This window comes from Petromyzon marinus, chromosome 71 (genome assembly GCF_048934315.1).
Source record: "Petromyzon marinus isolate PM22_M1 ecotype Great Lakes invasive population chromosome 71, UKy_Petmar_22M1.pri1.0, whole genome shotgun sequence".
NCBI lineage: Eukaryota > Metazoa > Chordata > Hyperoartia > Petromyzontiformes > Petromyzontidae > Petromyzon > Petromyzon marinus.
Genome location: NC_133737.1, coordinates 4,127,780 through 4,145,739, shown reverse-complemented (window position 1 = coordinate 4,145,739; position 17,960 = coordinate 4,127,780). Strand labels below are relative to the sequence as shown.

At 52.7% G+C, this 17,960-nt stretch overlaps 4 protein-coding genes and 1 pseudogene across 5 annotated transcripts in view; 1 reads left to right on the top strand and 4 right to left on the bottom strand.

Moving 5' to 3' along the window:
- The window catches only part of LOC116957278 (uncharacterized), a 609,203-nt gene that overhangs the window by 5,948 nt on the left and 585,295 nt on the right, over positions 1-17,960 (bottom strand). The gene's annotated exons all lie outside the window — the stretch shown is intronic.
- LOC116957235 (uncharacterized) overlaps positions 1-17,960 on the top strand; it is a 479,173-nt gene that overhangs the window by 126,059 nt on the left and 335,154 nt on the right. The gene's annotated exons all lie outside the window — the stretch shown is intronic.
- LOC142906859 (uncharacterized) overlaps positions 1-17,960 on the bottom strand; it is a 284,641-nt gene that overhangs the window by 32,872 nt on the left and 233,809 nt on the right. The window lies entirely within an intron of this gene.
- LOC142906843 (uncharacterized) overlaps positions 1-17,960 on the bottom strand; it is a 188,628-nt gene that overhangs the window by 26,802 nt on the left and 143,866 nt on the right. The window lies entirely within an intron of this gene.
- On the bottom strand, positions 4,867-6,773 carry LOC116957248 (uncharacterized; annotated as a pseudogene).

Sequence of the window (17,960 nt, the reverse complement as noted above, 5' to 3'; positions counted from 1 at the left end):
GATCTTCATCAGGTGTCAAGAACAAATCACGGAGGGAAATACAACAAAAAGATGAGAGACGAGAATTCAACAAACCTGAAAAAAACATTATGTGAAGCACATCCAGTCAGGCCAACAACACAGTTAGACACTTCCTGGCGGACCACGAATTTCAGAAGAGTGTTAAATTTGGTGTTCAACCTTTGGATTGCACATACCAGCATAGATAGAATGAAAAATACGAGGTACACGGTCAGTAGAAATACATATACAAGTCCACCAAGAGGTAAGGAGGGAGGAAAGACGGACAGGGAGGCAGAGAGAGGGGGGGGGACGGAGGGATGAACAGAAGCTTAAATAGGAAATACAGTTGGAGGGGGGGAGGGGCCAGAGCGAGAGCGGCAGCTCAAACACGCACATCTTACACATACAAAACGGCAGCTCAAAAAAGGACCACCTCTTGTAAATACAAAACGGCAGCTCAAAAAATGACCACCTCTTGTAAATACAAAACGGCAGCTCAAAAAAGGGCACATCTTACACATAATTACAACGGTAACTTCCCCGTAGAAGTGTGATAAATTATTAAAGCTTTCGTGACTGCATAAAATTACTCATTGGTTTTTTCGGTAAAGTCACGTATGTTTCATCTTCTTTGGTTCTTTCGGTAAAGTCACGTAAAATGAGAATAAAATAATAAAATAATAGAATAAAATAACACAATAAAATTCTCACGACGTTTTGAAACTTCGAGTGTTTGTCGGCTTTCGCGACCAATATCATCCTTAAGAGGTTGTTTGGGTTAGATTGCGTAAATATAAATGCGTCATTAAGCCTGCCACCACCCGACACAGCCAATTAGTAAGGTTTGTCACGTAAACAGAACATGCCAATTTGTTACTAGTGTAGTGTCGTTGGTATGAGTACCGTTGTGTAAAGACAGTACCATGTGGGTGGTTCTGTAGGGGCGGAGCCTCTCCCCGGACACCGGATGGGCATACCAGGGGAGGATGGGTAAACAGGAAGGGGCACGTGACCGGAGGTGGTGCGGATGGCGGGGTGCCAGGGTTGAGGAACACGTGAGGTAGGCCCTGAATCCTCACGAAGGATCGGGAAATGAGGCGTGGCCAAAGACGGGGCCTGGCCACGCAATAAGGATAAAAGCCGAGCCCCGGAGGGAGGGGGGGAGGGCGGGGTCGATGCTGCTGTAAGAAACCTTCATCGGCGGCGGATCTTATGGTCTCTAGGCGTCGCACACGTGGACCAGGCAGCGCGTTGGCTGACCTGGTCCGGTTTGTAGTTGCCCATCAAGTATGTACAGCCATCTACTCCAAGTGTATATAGCTAAGTGTAGGAACAGTGGGTTACCACCTCATGTTTTTATTCCGTTAAGGGTTATATGATGTTAGTTAATAAACCGTGTTGCCTTCAAGTTCTAGTGTGCGCCTGATTGGATCCACTACACTAGTGTAGTATCATCAGAGCAGGAGACAAGGTTTCTCAGGGGCCACCTTCTTTATTAACACCTTCACAGGTTCACAGGTTCACCCTTGTACTTTCCCTAGTCGTCTAGCCTAGCCTAAACACAACCCTGACCGTGTAACACCATTGGCGCTGACTGAGACAGCCAACAACTATCCGGCCGTGCAATATCTAGAAGACGGCAGCGACGAAGGCGGCGAAGATGACAGCGACGACGAGACGAACCCACTTCTAGAACCGGCAGCCCTGAGCTCCCGCTCGCAGCTGCTGTTATGCTACCCAGCGTGGCCTGGCTCCGCCCTGGTCGCGCCTTTCTTCTCGAACCCACTAGCAGGTTCCAGGGGCTTCCAGATAGGGTCTTCCGTGACCCTTGCCCCAGTTCCTCTGCCCTGCCAACACACCCGTGTATATGCTCACCGGCGTGTGAACTGATGTCAGCCGACTGTTGCTGGACAACAGTCGACTGACATCCAGCAACTGCAACCAGTGAACAGCCAGAGCAATCCCCAATCCCGAGGAACACCACCAACACCAAAAAATAATTCATAACGAAAAAAAACCTTGGTTGCAACACTTACCGCGACCATACATTACAACCGCAGCATCTTCCACGAACCGTAACCACACAGCGCAACCCCGGCGTCCCCCGCAAACCGCTAACACAAAGGACAACCCGCGGTGCCTTCCGCAAATTGACAACACGCAGCCCAACCGCGGTGTGGGCAAGAACCCCCCCCCCCCCCCCGTGAACCGATAACACAACCCAAACAACATGCACAACCCCCCGGAATTCCACCTTCCAACGGAGAGTCTGCCTTTACCGGAACGTAGCTCACGTGAGCCGGTCCTTGGCAATGGGGGGGTCTTGCAGTCCTTGGTATTCCGAGGACCAGGAACAAAAAAAACAATGGCCTAAAGGGCACGGCCACTCGCTGAATTCCGTAGTAGCACCGAATCGGATCCAGCCCCTGACACTTTGCACACGGCGGTCTCGGAAAGCATCAGAGACTCGGATCCGGTGGAGCTTGGGAAGACGTTGCCGGTGGGTCAGAGTGCGTCGGTGGCACTGCCGGCACCCTGCTGACACCCCGGCATTCTCTGGCGATGTGGCACGGCTGACCACACCTGAAACACTCGGCCGTAGGACCCCAGGGTGGAGGGGGCTGCCTCGGTTGTCAACCCACCCATGGGGGCATTCTCCTGCGCATTCCCAGGCCACACACCACAGCCACCATGTCCTCCTCCCGCCATGGCCAAGCCTCCACCTTGGGCCAATGCTGGCGGGCCTCATCGCCCTGAATTTCCTCGGCCACCTTCAAGGACGTGATCCCCATGCCTTCGGTGAAGGGCAGGACGATCCCCGACTCCCACGCCAGCACCACTAGCCTTTCCACCACCAAGGAGTCGAGCACCGTCTCACCCATCTGGGGGTAAACGCCTTCCGCCCCAGAGCCAGCAGCACCTCCCGGAAAGCGAAGGGCGTCTCAGCCTCCCCTTGCTTCCGCTGGAGAAATCTCATGCGCGTCTCCTGCGGTAGACCAAAAATTGCCCATTGCATCGCCATCGACTCCGGCGCCCCTCTAGCGCTGTCCCGCGCTCTCCGCAAAATAATGCCCGCCGGCTATGCCAAGCCCTCCAAGGGCAAAATGGCACCCACCACATGTGCGGTCTCTGCCCCGGCTCATCTGCTCCAGCACCGACAGGGACTGCCGCCAGGGTCCCCTTGTGACTCCTTTCTGCACCGCTGGTAGTGGCGCGCCTCCCGCGCTCCCCTCAACACGGCGGTCCGCGGCCATGCCGCATGCTTGGCGCATGACCGTGGAGGATCGGGCTCCTCTCTCGCTGATTCACCACCGCTCTCCCTCCGATCCACGGCCGCTCTCCCGCCGATGTGCCGCTGCTCTCCCGCTGATACGCAGCCGCTCTCCCGCTGATTCACTGCCGCTCTCTCTCTGCCAATGGGCTTCGTAACCGGGATCCTGGGTCCCGGGCTGTCGGAGGGATGAATATTTTGCCTTTCCCATCCTCCGACGACCCTATAGGTGGGTTCTTTCTTCATCCGGCCGCGCATAATCTAGTGAAAACGACAGCGATGAAGGCGGCGAAGATGATAGCAAAGAAGAGATGAGCCCACTCCTAGAACTGGCAGCCCTGAGCTCCCGCACTCAGCTGCTTTTATGCTACCCAGCGTGGCCAGGCTCTGCCCTGGTTGCGCTTTTCTTCTCGAACCCACTAGCAGGTTCCAGGAGCTTCCAGATAGGGTCTTCCATGACCCTTGCCCCAGTTCCTTGGCCCTGCCAACACACCCGGCTTGTGTACTGTTTGTCTACTGCAGTTGCCATTCCTGGACAACAGTCGGCGCTATTACACTACACTAGTGTAGTGAGTCCAACTGAGTTGCAGACGTTATTCTTTAGAGGCAACACATTTATTATAGCAACACGTATTACACAAAGGGGTAACTGCCCCTTTACCAGATACAGCCTAGGGTGGTGACCACCCAGCTAACTACACTATACGGAGGAGTTACAACTACGAAGGGTCGGACCCCTCACTCGGGTCCCGGCCACGTGCTGATGCCTTGTAGGACGTAGAGCTTCCAGCTTGTAGGACGTGGAGCTTCCAGCTTGTAGAACGAAGCGACCCCGGTCCCTCTCCGGGACCCATCTTATATGCTCCCGGGTCAGGGCTGGCTCCGCCCAGGCCCCGCCCGCCTTCGAGTGTTCTAGCTCCCTCTCGATCCCTCTCAAGAGCTCTTCCCGGACAAGTGATCACCCCCTAGCCCCCCCACCTGGGGCCCTCTCTGTGGACACTCCGGATCATGTGTCTACGGGGTCAACTAGAGTGCCATGGCCCGGGACAACCCGGTCCCTGGGCTGACACTATCCCGCTCCACCTTGTGGGAGCCTGCACTACATGCTATGCCCACACTATCCCAGCGCTCACCAAGCCCCGCTAGGTATGGTACTACACCCATCTACGGGGTGTATGTGATGACGGTGCATCGCACGCCGTGCTATAGTAAAGCCGGCATCATACAGCAAACCACCCAGTGCTGTCCGCGACATAGGAACATCGCACACCACGACCCTCCCGGACCAACACCATATAGTGACGTCCCTGATGTCACTACACTAGTATAGCACACCAGTGCATTGGAGAACAAATCACGTAGTGGCTAGTTTCATGAAAATTTTATATGTACGCGATCTAAAAAAAGGAAAGCTCTATTATGGGCAATTAAGCACCGTATGCATGCAAATATTATTCTCATAACATAGTGAATGCTTGGGAGCTTTTTCTTCTTTTTTGGTTCTTTCGGTAAAGTCACGTAGAATAAGAATAAAATAATAAATTAATATAATAAAATAACACAATAATATTCTCACGACGTTTCGGCCACAACACAAGTGGTCTTCATCAGGTGAAGGGACGAGACTGTCTCGAGGACAGCGCTGGAGCGAACACAGCCAAGCTCAGACCGCGACCTTTAAGCTGTGTGAGAAGAAACAGAGCGCCTTGACAAAGGAATTAGCATAAAAATTAGAACTTATTAGCTCTCGCTCATGGTTAGACATCTACCCAACCCACAGGTCCACTAATACTGGCCGCTCTTACTCTGCAGGTTGAACCTAGGAATTGAGTGTTCAACTTCACATTCTTTAATGAAGGCGTGTGACAAAGGTGAATGTATTGGGGCATCATTGTCTTAAGCTTACACATCTACCGGGTCTCCATTTAACTTTGTATCATCTAAGAAGTCCACCCACACCTCCACTTCCACAAAATGCTGGGAGTTGCCTCGCTCTGCATCAGAGTCAGAATTCTCCTCCTGTTTCACGTTGCCTCCATCGATGTGAAGGTCTGATTTTGGAGTTGAATCTTCATCTTCACATTTTACCTTCACTTCTTCGCTCTTCACTGTCATTTCACATTCACCATCGCCTCTTCAAATTTCACCTCTTCACATTTCACCTTTGCGTCTTCATATTTAACCTTGATACCATTCAAAGTGTCCATGCGGGGATTTTGTTCTGGTTCTTGTTTCATGAGTGATGGGCTAATTGCAGCACTTTGACTTTCACAAGTCGATTTCAGACTCCATTCCTTGGGGATCTTCTGATGCCTGTGTGTTCTCTGGTGTCTTTGAAGGTGTGATGACTCTGCAAACAACTTCCCGTACAGAGTGCACTTGAAGGGTTTATCTCCTGTGTTTGTTCTCTGGTGATTTTTAAGAGTAGAGGAAGCTGAAAATGCCTTCCTACACACACTGCACTTGAAGGGTTTCTCTCCTGTGTGTGTTCTCTGGTGCCTTGAAGATTTGCTAACTGTGCAAACGCCTTCCCGCACAGAGTGCACCTGAAGGGTTTCTCTCCCGTGTGTGTTCTCTGGTGGATCTGAAAAACTGATGACTGTGCAAATGCCTTATCGCACACAGTGCACTTGAAGGGTTTCTCGCCTGTGTGTGTTCTCTGGTGGTTCTGAAGAACTGATGAGTCTGCAAATACCTTTTGACACACAGTGCACTTGAAAGGTTTCTCTCCTGTGTGTGTTCTCTGGTGTATTTTAAGAGTAGATGCATGTGAAAATTCCTTCGCACACACACTGCACTTGAAAGGTTTCTCTCCTGTGTGTGTTCTCTGGTGTATTTTAAGATTTGATGACTCTGCAAATGGCTTCCCGCACACAGTGCACCTGAAGGGTTCCTCTCCCGTGTGCTTTCTCTGGTGTTGTTTAAGAGTAGATGAAGTTGAAAATGCCTTCCCACACACACTGCACTTGAAGAGTTTCTCTCCTGTGTGTGTTCTCTGGTGTCTTTGAAGATGTTATTACTGTGCAAATGCCTTCCCGCACAGAGTGCACCTGAACGGTTTCTCTCCCGTGTGTGTTCTCTGGTGGGTCTGAAGAACTGATGACTTTGCAAACACCCTCCGGCACAGAGTGCACTTGAAGGGTTTCTCTCCTATGTGTATTATCTGGTGTTGTGTCAAGTTTCCAGTACGATCCATGCTGTTTGCATACTGGTCGCATTGCTTCCTTTTTGTACTGAGCTGCGCCGATTGCCTTTGCACCATCACATCAATTCTGCAGAGGAAGCGTCAGCTGCAGACAGAAAAAAATATCCACACCATCTACGTGAGTATCAAGGCACAGAGGAATGCATTAATACAGTCACACATGACTTACACGTCTATACTTATTCATATACAGTGAGGGGAAAAAGTATTTGATCCCCTGCTGATTTTGTACGTTTGCCCACTGACAAAGAAATGATCAGTCTATAATTGTAATGGTAGGTTTATCTCAACAGTGAGAGACAGAATAACAACAACAAAATCCAGAAAAACGCATTACAAAATTTTTATAAATTGATTTGCATTTTAATGAGGGAAATAAGTATTTGGCCCCCTCTCAATCAGAAAGATTTCTGGCTCCCATGTGTCTTTTATACAGGTAACGATCTGAGATTAGGAGCACACTCTTAAAGGGAGTGCTCCTAATCTCAGCTTGTTACCTATATAAAAGACACCTGTCCACAGAAGCAATCAATCAATAAGATTCCAAACTCTCCACCATGGCCAAGACCAAAGAGCTCTCCAAGGATGTCAGGGACAAGATTGTAGACCTAAACAAGGCTGGAATGGGCTACAAGACCATTGCCAAGCAGCTTGGTGAGAAGGTGACAACAGTTGGTGCGACTATTCGCAAATGGAAGAAACACAAAAGAACTATCAATCTCCCTCGGCCTGGGGCTCCATGCAAGATCTCACCTCGTGGAGTGGCAATGATCATGAGAACGGTGAGGAATCAGCTCAGAACTACACGGGAGGATCTTGTCAATGATCTCAAAGCAGCTGGGACCATAGTCACCAAGAAAACAATTGGTAACACACTACGCCGTGAAGGACTGAAATCCTGCAGCGCCCGCAAGGTCCCCCTGCTCAAGAAAGCACATATACATGCCTGTCTGAAGTTTGCCAATTAACATCTGAATGATTCAGAGGACAACTGGGTGAAAGTGTTGTGGTCAGATGAGACCAGTAATGGAGCTCTTTGGCATCAACTCAACTCGCCGTGTTTGGAGGAGCAGGAATGCTGTCTATGACCCCAAGAACACCATCCCCACCGTCAAACATGGAGGTGGAAACATGCTTTGGGAGTGTTTTTCTGCTAAGGGGACAAGACAACTTCACCACATCAAAGGGACGATGGACGGGGCCATGTACCGTCAAATCTTGGGTGAGAACCTCCTTGCCTCAGCCAGGGCATTGAAACTGGGTCGTTGATGGGTATGCCAGCATGACAATGACCCAAAACACACGGCCAAGGCAACAAAGAAGTGGCTCAAGAAGAAGCACATTAAGGTCCTGGAGTGGCCTAGCCAGTCTCCACACCTTAATCCCATAGAAAATCTGTAGAGGGAGCTGAAGGTTCGAGTTGAACAAACGTCAGCCTCGAAACCTTAATGACTTGGAGAAGATCTGCAAAGAGGAGTAGGACAAAATCCCTCCTGAGATGTGTGCAAACCTGGTGGCCAACTACAAGAAACGTCTGACCTCTGTGATAGCCAACAAGGGTTTTGCCATCAAGTACTAAGTCATGTTTTGCAGAGGGGTCATATACGTATTTCCCTCATAAAAATGCAAATCAATTTATAACATTTTTGACATGCGTTTTTCTGGATTTTGTTGTTGTTATTCTGTCTCTCACTGTTCAGATAAACCTACCATCAAATTATAGACTGATCATTTCTTTGTCAGTGGGCAAACGTACAAAATCAGCAGGGGATCAAATACCTTTTACCCTCACTGTAACTATTGAACATGGAGGTTCATCCGAGCATTCAAGCAAATCTTATCCTGGCTTCACACCTCGAAGTTTCGTTTGAACATTAATTTATGTATTTCTGCATAATACAAATAGTATTATTTTCAACACCCTTTGCTATGTTAGCTGAATTTTTCTTAAATAAATATTACTTTCGTAGCTAGACAGCCGACATTGTGTGCTTGGAGTTTTAGGTAAACATTCATTTTGAAAATACTAGGGCATCCAGGCATATTTATGACCATTTGCCCTTTCATTGTGTGCCTTAATAGCCCGTTTGATGAATTGGGGAATCGTTTTCACTATATCATGAATATATGAATAAGTATAAACGTGTAAGTCATGTGTGACTGTGTATATATGCTCGAAAGCATTTCCACACATGCCTCCTCACACAAAGTGCACTTGAAGGTTTCTCTCTTCTTGTTGGTTCTTTCGGTAAAGTCACGTAGAATGGAAATAAAATAATTTGTCCCATTGTCTCTCAGCCTTACCTTCTCTGCCTGTTTAAGGCGACTTCATTCTGTGCTGGTTCGCTCTGCTTGGATGTCTATGGGTGTGTGTGCGGTCTGTATTTTAAAATTTCATACTTAACTTGCAATTTAGCAATCTTTGAAATAGAGTAATCAACCAGCCTATGCGTTAATTGTGTTTTGACCGACCGTCTGTGTTGCTTTATATGGTTTCCAAATTTTGCTAAACCCTGTTTGTTTGGTGTGATTCTCTCTCTGTGTCCCCTGTTGTATCTGTGTTAGTTCCCCCTACTTGGGTGTCTGTATATACATCTGGGGTTATGTGTTTCCTCTCTCTCGTAAATTTAGCTCTTCTGTACCTGATGATGGCTGCTTGTGTTGCAACCGAAACGTTGTACGCTATTATGTTATTTTATTATTTCTTATTTATACGTGACTTTACCGAAAAAAACAAAGAGTAATTCCTGCAGTCACGAAAGCTTCGAATCAAGTCTCAACTCCCAACAGTTTGTGGAAGTGGAGGTGTGGGTGGGCTTCCTAGACAATACAAAGTCAAATGGAGACCCAGTAGATGTGTAAGCATGAGACAATGAAGCTCCAGTAGATTCACCTCTGTCACGGGCTTTTAATGAAAATAACGTGAAGTTGAACACTCAATTCCTAGGTTCAACCTGCAGAGTAAGAGCGGCCAGTATTTTGCGGACCTGTGGTTTGGGTAGATCTCTAACCAGGAGTGAGAGCCAATAAGCTCTGAAGCATTCACTATGTTATAATAATATTAGCATTCATATGGTGCTTGCTTAATTGCCTCAGCAACTCGGATGTTGTATAAAATCTCATCATAAACACTCGAAGAGCATGTTGTATATATGCCTTTTCCAAATATATATTTAGAGTGATTCTGCCCTTTTTTTGTAAAAATTTTGATCGGGATGTAGCGCTGGGGCACGGAAAAGGTGATTACCCCCCTGCCTCCTACCTTAACACACAAAAGACAGCTGGAGGATAATTACTCACAAGCCTGCTTGGGAAGTGATGAAATTTAATTTAAAAAACTGGCAAACCCAAGGGGCGGCTAATGAGATTTGTGGTGCCACAGCAACGAAGCCCCTCCGTCGGAGCCGCGCCTGCGGCAGTAGTGCTGCAACAGCGAAGCCGCTCCGTCGGAGCCGTGCCTGCGGCGGGGGTGCTGCAGAAACAAAACCGCCCAGCTTCCGTCGCGGCGCTTCCCCTACCACCCCCCACATGAACACACACACACACACACCCCACATAGAGCCCCGAGGGGAGGTCACCAGGTTTTCACCCGGAAGCCCTCTCATGGGACCAATCTTCACGGCGACCTCCCCCGAGGCTAGCTCACACCGCGGCGCCGTGACCTGGATGGTGGTTGCATGGTCACGACAGGGCTGCTCAGCCACCGCGGATAGGGGAGCACAGTCGACACGGGTCAGCAGGCAGGTAGAGGGTGGGGCGGAGTAACGAGCGGCGTGAAAACAGGGCGGCCCTCTGATTGGCAGAAAGAATGCGCTTGTTTAAAGAGTAAAAAGCGGACGTCGGAGAGAGCACCGATCCGATTAGGGAGGAGTGGGAAATCCGAGGCTCCTGATTGGACGAGAGGCCAGCGGATCAGCGGCAAGTTATCTTTGATGTAAGGACAATACAAAGGGCAGGGAAGGTAGGGGCAGTCAGTCGTGTTCTTCTGGGGTCAAGGATCGGAGGAGTCATCGTGCCTGCTACTGGATCGTCCATGAGACGAGTCGAGCGCAGCCAGGCCCGTTCCCAGCAAGGACTACGTGCAGCCTCGCCTTTCCACGCTTCCTGCATCTCGGAGTCGAACCGCGAGTACGCAGGAGAGAGGTGAGATTAAGGGGAATATCCTTAGGGAGAGTGATTAGGGAGAGACGGGACAGATTGAGTCCTAGACCACCGGGAGATAGGTTAGACCTGCCCTGCTGGCCCACACTGACACGGGTAGTTTAGCTTCGTTATTCGCAGAGTCAATAAACCTTGTCGTGTCTTCCCTGCGAGTGCGGAGAGGAGTGCATGGTGCTGTGAGCCTTCTCGTTGTGGTATCCTGGGTTTGCGCACGAGCGTGTGTTTTACCCACGGGAGAGAGGCGCGTTACTCCACGCGAAAATAAGGTATGTGTTTACCGGCCAGGGGACCCCTTCATGGAAAGCGTTTGCCCGCAACATCATAGGGGCTAAAGAGCTTAATGGCTGGACAGACGCGCAGGCGTTACGGCAACTTACTATTAATCTAGATGGGCGGGCAGCTGACTTTGTGGAGGCTCTACCCGCAAGCGCCCAAACCCAGTTAGAAGAGTTGATGTGCCGACTTGACCTACGCTTCGGCATGCGTAATGTGAGACAGGCAAAGACGGCCTTAGAGGCGCGCCGCCGCCAACCCGCGAGGACTTTCGCGACTATGCCGAAGACGTGTAATCACTGACACGGATCGCCCGTCCAGAGTTCACGACAGAGGTAATTGACGAGCTGGCCGCCGACAAAAACCTCCAGTATTTAGCCTGCACCGCGTGGTGGCAGCCCAAACTGGGTAGTGCAAGCCTCCCCTTTGATACCCTTGTCGAGCACGCGCTTGAGTGCGAGGAGCTTGCCAGTGAAGCACCAAATTGACACCGGTGCCGCCCGACCCATTAAACTCCCTGCATACCGAGTGGGCGCACCTGAACGGGGCCAGATTAAAGAGGCAGTTGTGGATATGCTCCGTGATAACATAATCCAGCCCTCAGCGAGCCCCTGGTCTGCCCCGGTAGTACCAGTGACGAAAAAGGATGGGTCGACCCGGTTTTGTGTTGATTACCGAAAGTTGAACGCAGTGACCCTCGACGACCGTTCCCCATCCCACGCATCAATGACACCTTTGACAGCCTCGCAGGAGCGCGGTATTTTTCCACCCTCGATCTGGCGTCCGGGTACTGGCAGGTGGAGATGGCGGAGGAGGATCGGCCAAAAACCGCATTCGCCACCCCGATGGGACTGTTTGAGTTTCGGGTGCTCCCGTTCGGACTCACTAACATGCCTGCGACGTTCCAGCGGTTGATGGAGTTGGTGATGCGGGACTTGCAGTGGGAACAGTGCCTAATTTACCTGGATGATGTGACAGTGTTCAGTAGATCTCTGTCTGAGCACTGGTCCAGGCTGCGAGAGGTATTCCAGCGACTGCGAGCAGCCCATCTCAAGCTCAAACCACGTAAGTGTTACATTGCACAGTACGAGGTAGGGTACCTCGGACACCGAGTCAGCGAGGCAGAGGTGCGCACCGATCCAGAGAAGGTATGCGCCGTAGTGGATTGGCCATGGCCAAGGAACCTGACGGAGATCAGGTCATTCTTGGGGCTCGCCACTTATTATCGTCAATTTGTAAAGGGATTCAGCGAGATTGCACCCCCCCCTCACCCAACTCACTTCCCCTAAGAACCCCTATCAGTGGACGGAGGCCTGCCAGACGGCCTTCACCACCCTCAAAGATCACCTCACCCACACCCGCACCCTGGCTTTTCCCGATTTCACCACCGATTTTATTTTGGACACCGACGCCTGCAGCAGTGGGCTGGGCGCGGTGTTGTCACAGGTGCAGGATGGGACGGAGCGGGTCATCGCATACACCAGCCGGACCCTGAGCAGGGCGGAGCTGAACTATTGCGTGACCCGTCAAGAACTGTATGCCGTGATCTTCGTGTGTAAACAGTTCCGGCCGTATTTGTACGGCAGGAAATGTCGGGTGCGCACTGACCATTATGCTCTGCAGTTCCTCCTCACCTTCAAGGAACCGCGCAGGCAGATGGCCCGATGGCTGGCGCAGATGCAGGAATACAACCTGCAGATCGAGTACCGGGCTGGGTGGACGCATGCAAACGCGGACGCCTTGTCGAGGCGGCCCGTGGTGTGCGCCAAGACGAGGGCGGAGGAGGCCTGCCCGTGCTTCATGGGGGGGGGGGGGGGCACTGCCGACAGGCAACGGGACCCCGGGAGCACGCTGAGACTAAACCCCCTCTCGCGAGAGAGAGTGCAGTATGCACCACAGAGACCCCTGCAGGAGGAGCAAGGGACTCGACGGACCACCCCACCCTGACCGGGCGGATCCAAGAGGACGTCGGCTGCGCCTTCCCGGGCTTGGACGACGATCAGCTGAGACGGACCCAGCAGCGGGATCCGGATCTGGCGGCGGTGGAAGCAGCCTTACGGGAGAAGAAGGACACCCTACCAGGACCCTGGAGTGGGTTGTACGCCCGGTTGTGTGTACAGAACGGGGTGGTACGGGAGCTAACCGAGGCCGGCCAGCCGGGGTGCATCTGTGTTCCCGCCCAGGTGTGACCCCAGCTGCTACGTCTGGTGCACGACCACCTGCTCGGAGGCCATGATGGAGAACGGCGCACCCAGGAGACCCTACGTCGCCAGTATCTCTGGCCCAAATTGACGCAAGACGTGGCCGCCTGGGTACAGGGCTGCCACGCTTGTCAGCAGTGCGGGCCGCAACCGGCGCGATACCAGGTGCCCCTGAGACCGTCCTATGTCAGTTGGACGAACCAGCTTGTCAGGATCGACCTACAGGGACCGTTCCCGCGATCCCACGGGGCAACCGGTATATCCTCATAGCGGTGGAATACTTCACCCAGTATCCCATGGCGGTGGCCATCCCCGATAAGATGGCCCTTGTGGTGGCCCGGGCATTCATGGAGCACTACGTACTTAAGCACGGGATCCCTGAGTGGGTCACTACCGACCAAGGTAGTGAGTTCGAGGCAGAGTTGTTTCAGGCGCTGTGCCGCGAGTTCGGAATCAAGAAGTACCGAACCACGGCGTACCACCCCCAGGTGAACGGTATGGTGGAGCGTATGAACCAGACCCTAGCTGGGAAGTTCAAATGCATGGCGGCCGCAAATCAGCAAGACTGGGATGAACACCTCCCCTATGCCCTGTTCGCCTATGCCACCACGGTACACACGTCTACGGGACAGACCCCATTCCTAATGATGTTTGGCCGTGAGTCTCGTCTACCTGCAGATCTGCTGTTCGGCGTTCCCCCATCACAACGGGAGGAGGGGAGTCGCCCCGTGGAGCACCTGATGGAGACTCTGCGAGGGGCCCGGGGCCGGACCTACCCGCAAGGAGAAGCTGCGCATCAGCGGCAAGAGCATGGCGCCCGACCCCGTATGGAGCCCCGCTTCTACTCGGCGGGCTCTAAGGTGTGGCTACACACCCCTCGCGTCGGGGCCAGACAGGTGGGGAAACTGACCACCTACTGGCACGGACCCTGGATGGTGGGGCGATAGATCTCCCCATGGACAGTGCTGATTCAAGGCGGTGAGAGGGGCCGAGAGATGGTGGTCAACATCCACCGATTGAAACCCTGGAGGGCAGCCCCGGCGAGGGAGAACCCCGCCGTTCGTGTACCCCGAAATCCCGGGGTCCCCACATCCCCCATGCTCGGGGGCCTCGCACGGTATATGGGCCCCACGGGGCCCCGAGAGGTCACGGCCCGGGCCGGGGGGGGGGGGGGGGGGCGGGGACGACGACCCCTAAACCCTGCGGCCTCTGAGTTTGTTCCCCAGCCCGCAGGTGCCAAGGGACGAGGGGGGCCGTTGGAGTGGAGGAGGAGACCGCCGCCGGAACCCCGGGAGACGGAGCCACCACCCCCGGACCCTGCGACGCTACCTCGTGGGGGCAACCCAGGCGAGGTGCTCCAGTCAACTCGGGATGGGGACTGGCACCTCGGGGGGCTATGTGGTGCCACAGCAATGAAGCCGCTCCGTCGGAGCCGTGCCTGCGGCGGTGGTGCTGCAGCAACGAAGCCACCCGGCTTCCGTCGCAGCGCTTCCCCCACCACCCCCCACATGAACACACACACACACCCCCCACATAGAGCCCCGAGGGGAGTTCACCTGGCCGACAGGTTTTCACCCGGAAGCCCTCTCATGGGACCAATCTTCACGGTTTCCTGCGACCAGGGAATTGGGCGACCTCCCCCGAGGCTAGCTCACACCGCGGCGCTGTGACCTGGATGGTGGTTGCATGGTCACGACCGGGCTGCTCAGCCGCCGCGGATAGAGGGGCACACTCGACACGGGTCAGCAAGCAGGTACAGAGTGAGGCAGAGTAACGAGTGGCGGGAAAACAGGGCGGCCCTCTGATTGGCAGGACGAATGCACTTGTTTAAAGAGTAAAAAGCGGACGTCGGAGAGAGCACCGTGAGACGAGTCGCAGCGCAGCCAGGCCCCGTTCCCAGCAAGGACTACATGGAGCCTCGCCTTTCCACGGCTTCCTCCACCTCCGAGTCGAACCATGAGTATGTAGGAGAGAGGTGAGATTAAGGGGAATATCCTTAGGGAGAGTGATTAGGGAGAGATGGGACAGATTGAGTCCTAGACCACCGGGAGATAGGTTAGACCTGCCCTGCTGGCCCACACTGACATGGGTAGTTTAGCTTCGTTATTCGCGGAGAATAAATCGCCAGTAGTCAATAAACCTTGTTGTGTCGTCCCTGCGAGTGCGGAGAGGAGTGCATGGTGCTGTGAGCCTTCTCGTTGTGGTATCCTGTGTTTGCGCACAAGCGTGTGTTTTACCCGCGTGTGTGCGCTCGCCACTGTGTGTAGCTCGTAGTTAACGTGTACGCGAGGTAGACGGGCATTGTGCACGCGAGATCACCCGTGCCACCTCTGCTTAACGTGTGCGCGAGGTAGACGGGCAGCGTGCACGCGAGATTGTTCATACAGCCCTTTAAACCAGCTCCGGGGCACCTCCTCCAATCGGCTGCGCGCGTACGAGTGACGCCCCTGCCTTCTGACCCCCGACCCCGGGTCCCGCGCGTGCGATTGGTGCGCAGCGCCGGGCAGGTAGCCACGTCGAATTTTGGTGGCTGCGGACGCATGAGTGTGCGCGACTGCGTACGGCGTGCATAACGTTTGGAGGAGCACGCGAGGGGGAGTGTGTGCGGATTGATCCCAGGTGGCTACGCGCCAGTGGCGGATTATGCCCCGAGGGACTGTGGTGAGGGGGGGGGTCGGAGGGAAGTATCCCTCCCCCGAGCACGCTGGAGGAGAGCAACGGCTCTCCAGGGAGCGAGGAGTCAGAGGTCAGCCTCCCCGACAGATTCTGCAGGAAATCTCCGGTTGACTTCAAGAGAAGACTGTTATAAAGTAAACAACTCAATTAAACAGACATAAGACGGAAACAGCAGGGGTCACAAACCTACCCGGACAGCGATATCGACCCAAGCGTTTATGAGCTGACTGGGGTTTTTAAAATACAACAGTAAAGTTGGAAGCTTAGCTATATCTTCAACCTCAGGATATCAAAATATAACTTGGGAATAAGAAGCACGGGTCCCTGGCGATGCAGACGGGGAACAAAGGTTAACAAAACCCTCGGAATATCCTTGGTAACAACTATAGTATACCACAAATCTTGGTTAAGCGTGTACCAAGTAATAAATATGAAAGTGTTAGACCTAGGGTCATTCAGAAGAGATACAATGTGAAATATGTCAATCTCACACGAACAAGATAATATGTATTCCACGGGATCAGAGCCTCACCAACCGCCTTTGTGATCCAGTAGCTAACACAGCACATGGTAGCAGTAAATTATGTATGCAGGGGGCGCCTCCCCCTAATATATCAAATACCATGCAAGAATTCCAAACTGCGACGTGAGTGCTGTGAACGCTACTCAAAACATACTTTGAGTCTCTTGCAGAGTCAAAACTGCGGAAAGTGGTACGGTACCAAGCTATAAGAGGTGTAAACAATGTTTTTGTTATATTGTACTTCCAACCCGTGATGAGAGGACATAAAACATGGCTACAGCAAGCACACCCGTGCACAATAGGTCAAGACTTTAAAGGCCACAGCGCCCGTTTTTGAGAGAGACTGTAAGCCTGAGGCGAATTTTTTTTAACACTTCCAACCCGTGATGGGAGCATGGGGAACGCTGCCCAAAACGTGAACGGAAAAATGGCGGTAATGAAGACATCCAGACAAAAAACAGCCCAAGCAACTTCAAAAGGAAAACAGCTGCCCCTTTGTGAGAAGAAAGAGCCTGAGGTGGTAAATTATGATATAAGCAAGAAGGCAAGAACAGAAATCAGTACTGCGAGTGGCAGGCTCTGCATCGGCAGAAGCCATGCATCATGTAGAGTTAAAAAAAATGTTTGCGTCATTCAGAGAGACTGCCAGTCAAGGCTGGTACTTCGCAGCATTACAATACAAACGTGAGGAAGAGTGATGTAGCATTACTCTTCCCGGTTACGAGGTCGCGGTGTATAGCCAACACATGCGATCATAGAGTGACAATCGTTACGATTGTGCTCAGATCAAAGTCAAAAGTCAACCCTTAGAGGGAAAATTGGTGCAACTGTGGTGCCACCGCAGCGGAGCTGCTCCGTCGGGGCCGTACCCACCGCCGTGACGCCGCCACCGGGGAGTGACGACGCCGACGCTGCACGCCCTCGCCGCCCTCCCCCCCCCGCATGAATACACGCACACCCCGCACACGCATGCCCCACATAGGGCCCGTGGGGTGGGACACCTGGCCAACAGGTTTTCGTCCAGAAGCCCCTAATGGGATCGAGCTTCATGGTTTCCTGCGGCCGGGGAATTGGGCGACCTACCTCCGAGGCTGACCAGCACCGCGGCACCGTGGCCTGATATTATAATACCATAGTCACGGCAGGGGCTGTAAAGCCACCGTGGATGAGATCACACACACACGGCACGGAGTGTGGGAACAGCGAGACGCCTTTGTTATAGGTAGGATTAGGGATCTAGATAACAAAGGGACAGGAATAGCCAGACCTCTGAATGGACATGACGGCACGGGTGCGGAAACATCTGAATGCCGATTATAGACCCGAATATGAAAGGGGCACGGGTGGGCAAGCGCGAGAGCAACGGAATGCCTTTAGGGTGGATAAAATGCGGAGGCTGGGAGCAGTGGAGAGGAATTCTTCAAATCATCGCGGTCCACGGAGCATTGGAGTCAGCCGTCGAGTCGTCCGTGTGATGAGCTTCAGCGCAGCCAGGCTCAATCCTCTATGGAGACGACCCACCGCATCGCCCTTCAACAGCTTCCAGCGCATCAGGGTAGGAATAAGCGTAAGTAGAGGAGAGGTAAGCTTGGGCTATTTTACTGAGGGTAGAAAGCGGGGCGATAGGCAGATTAAATTCAGTCTAGG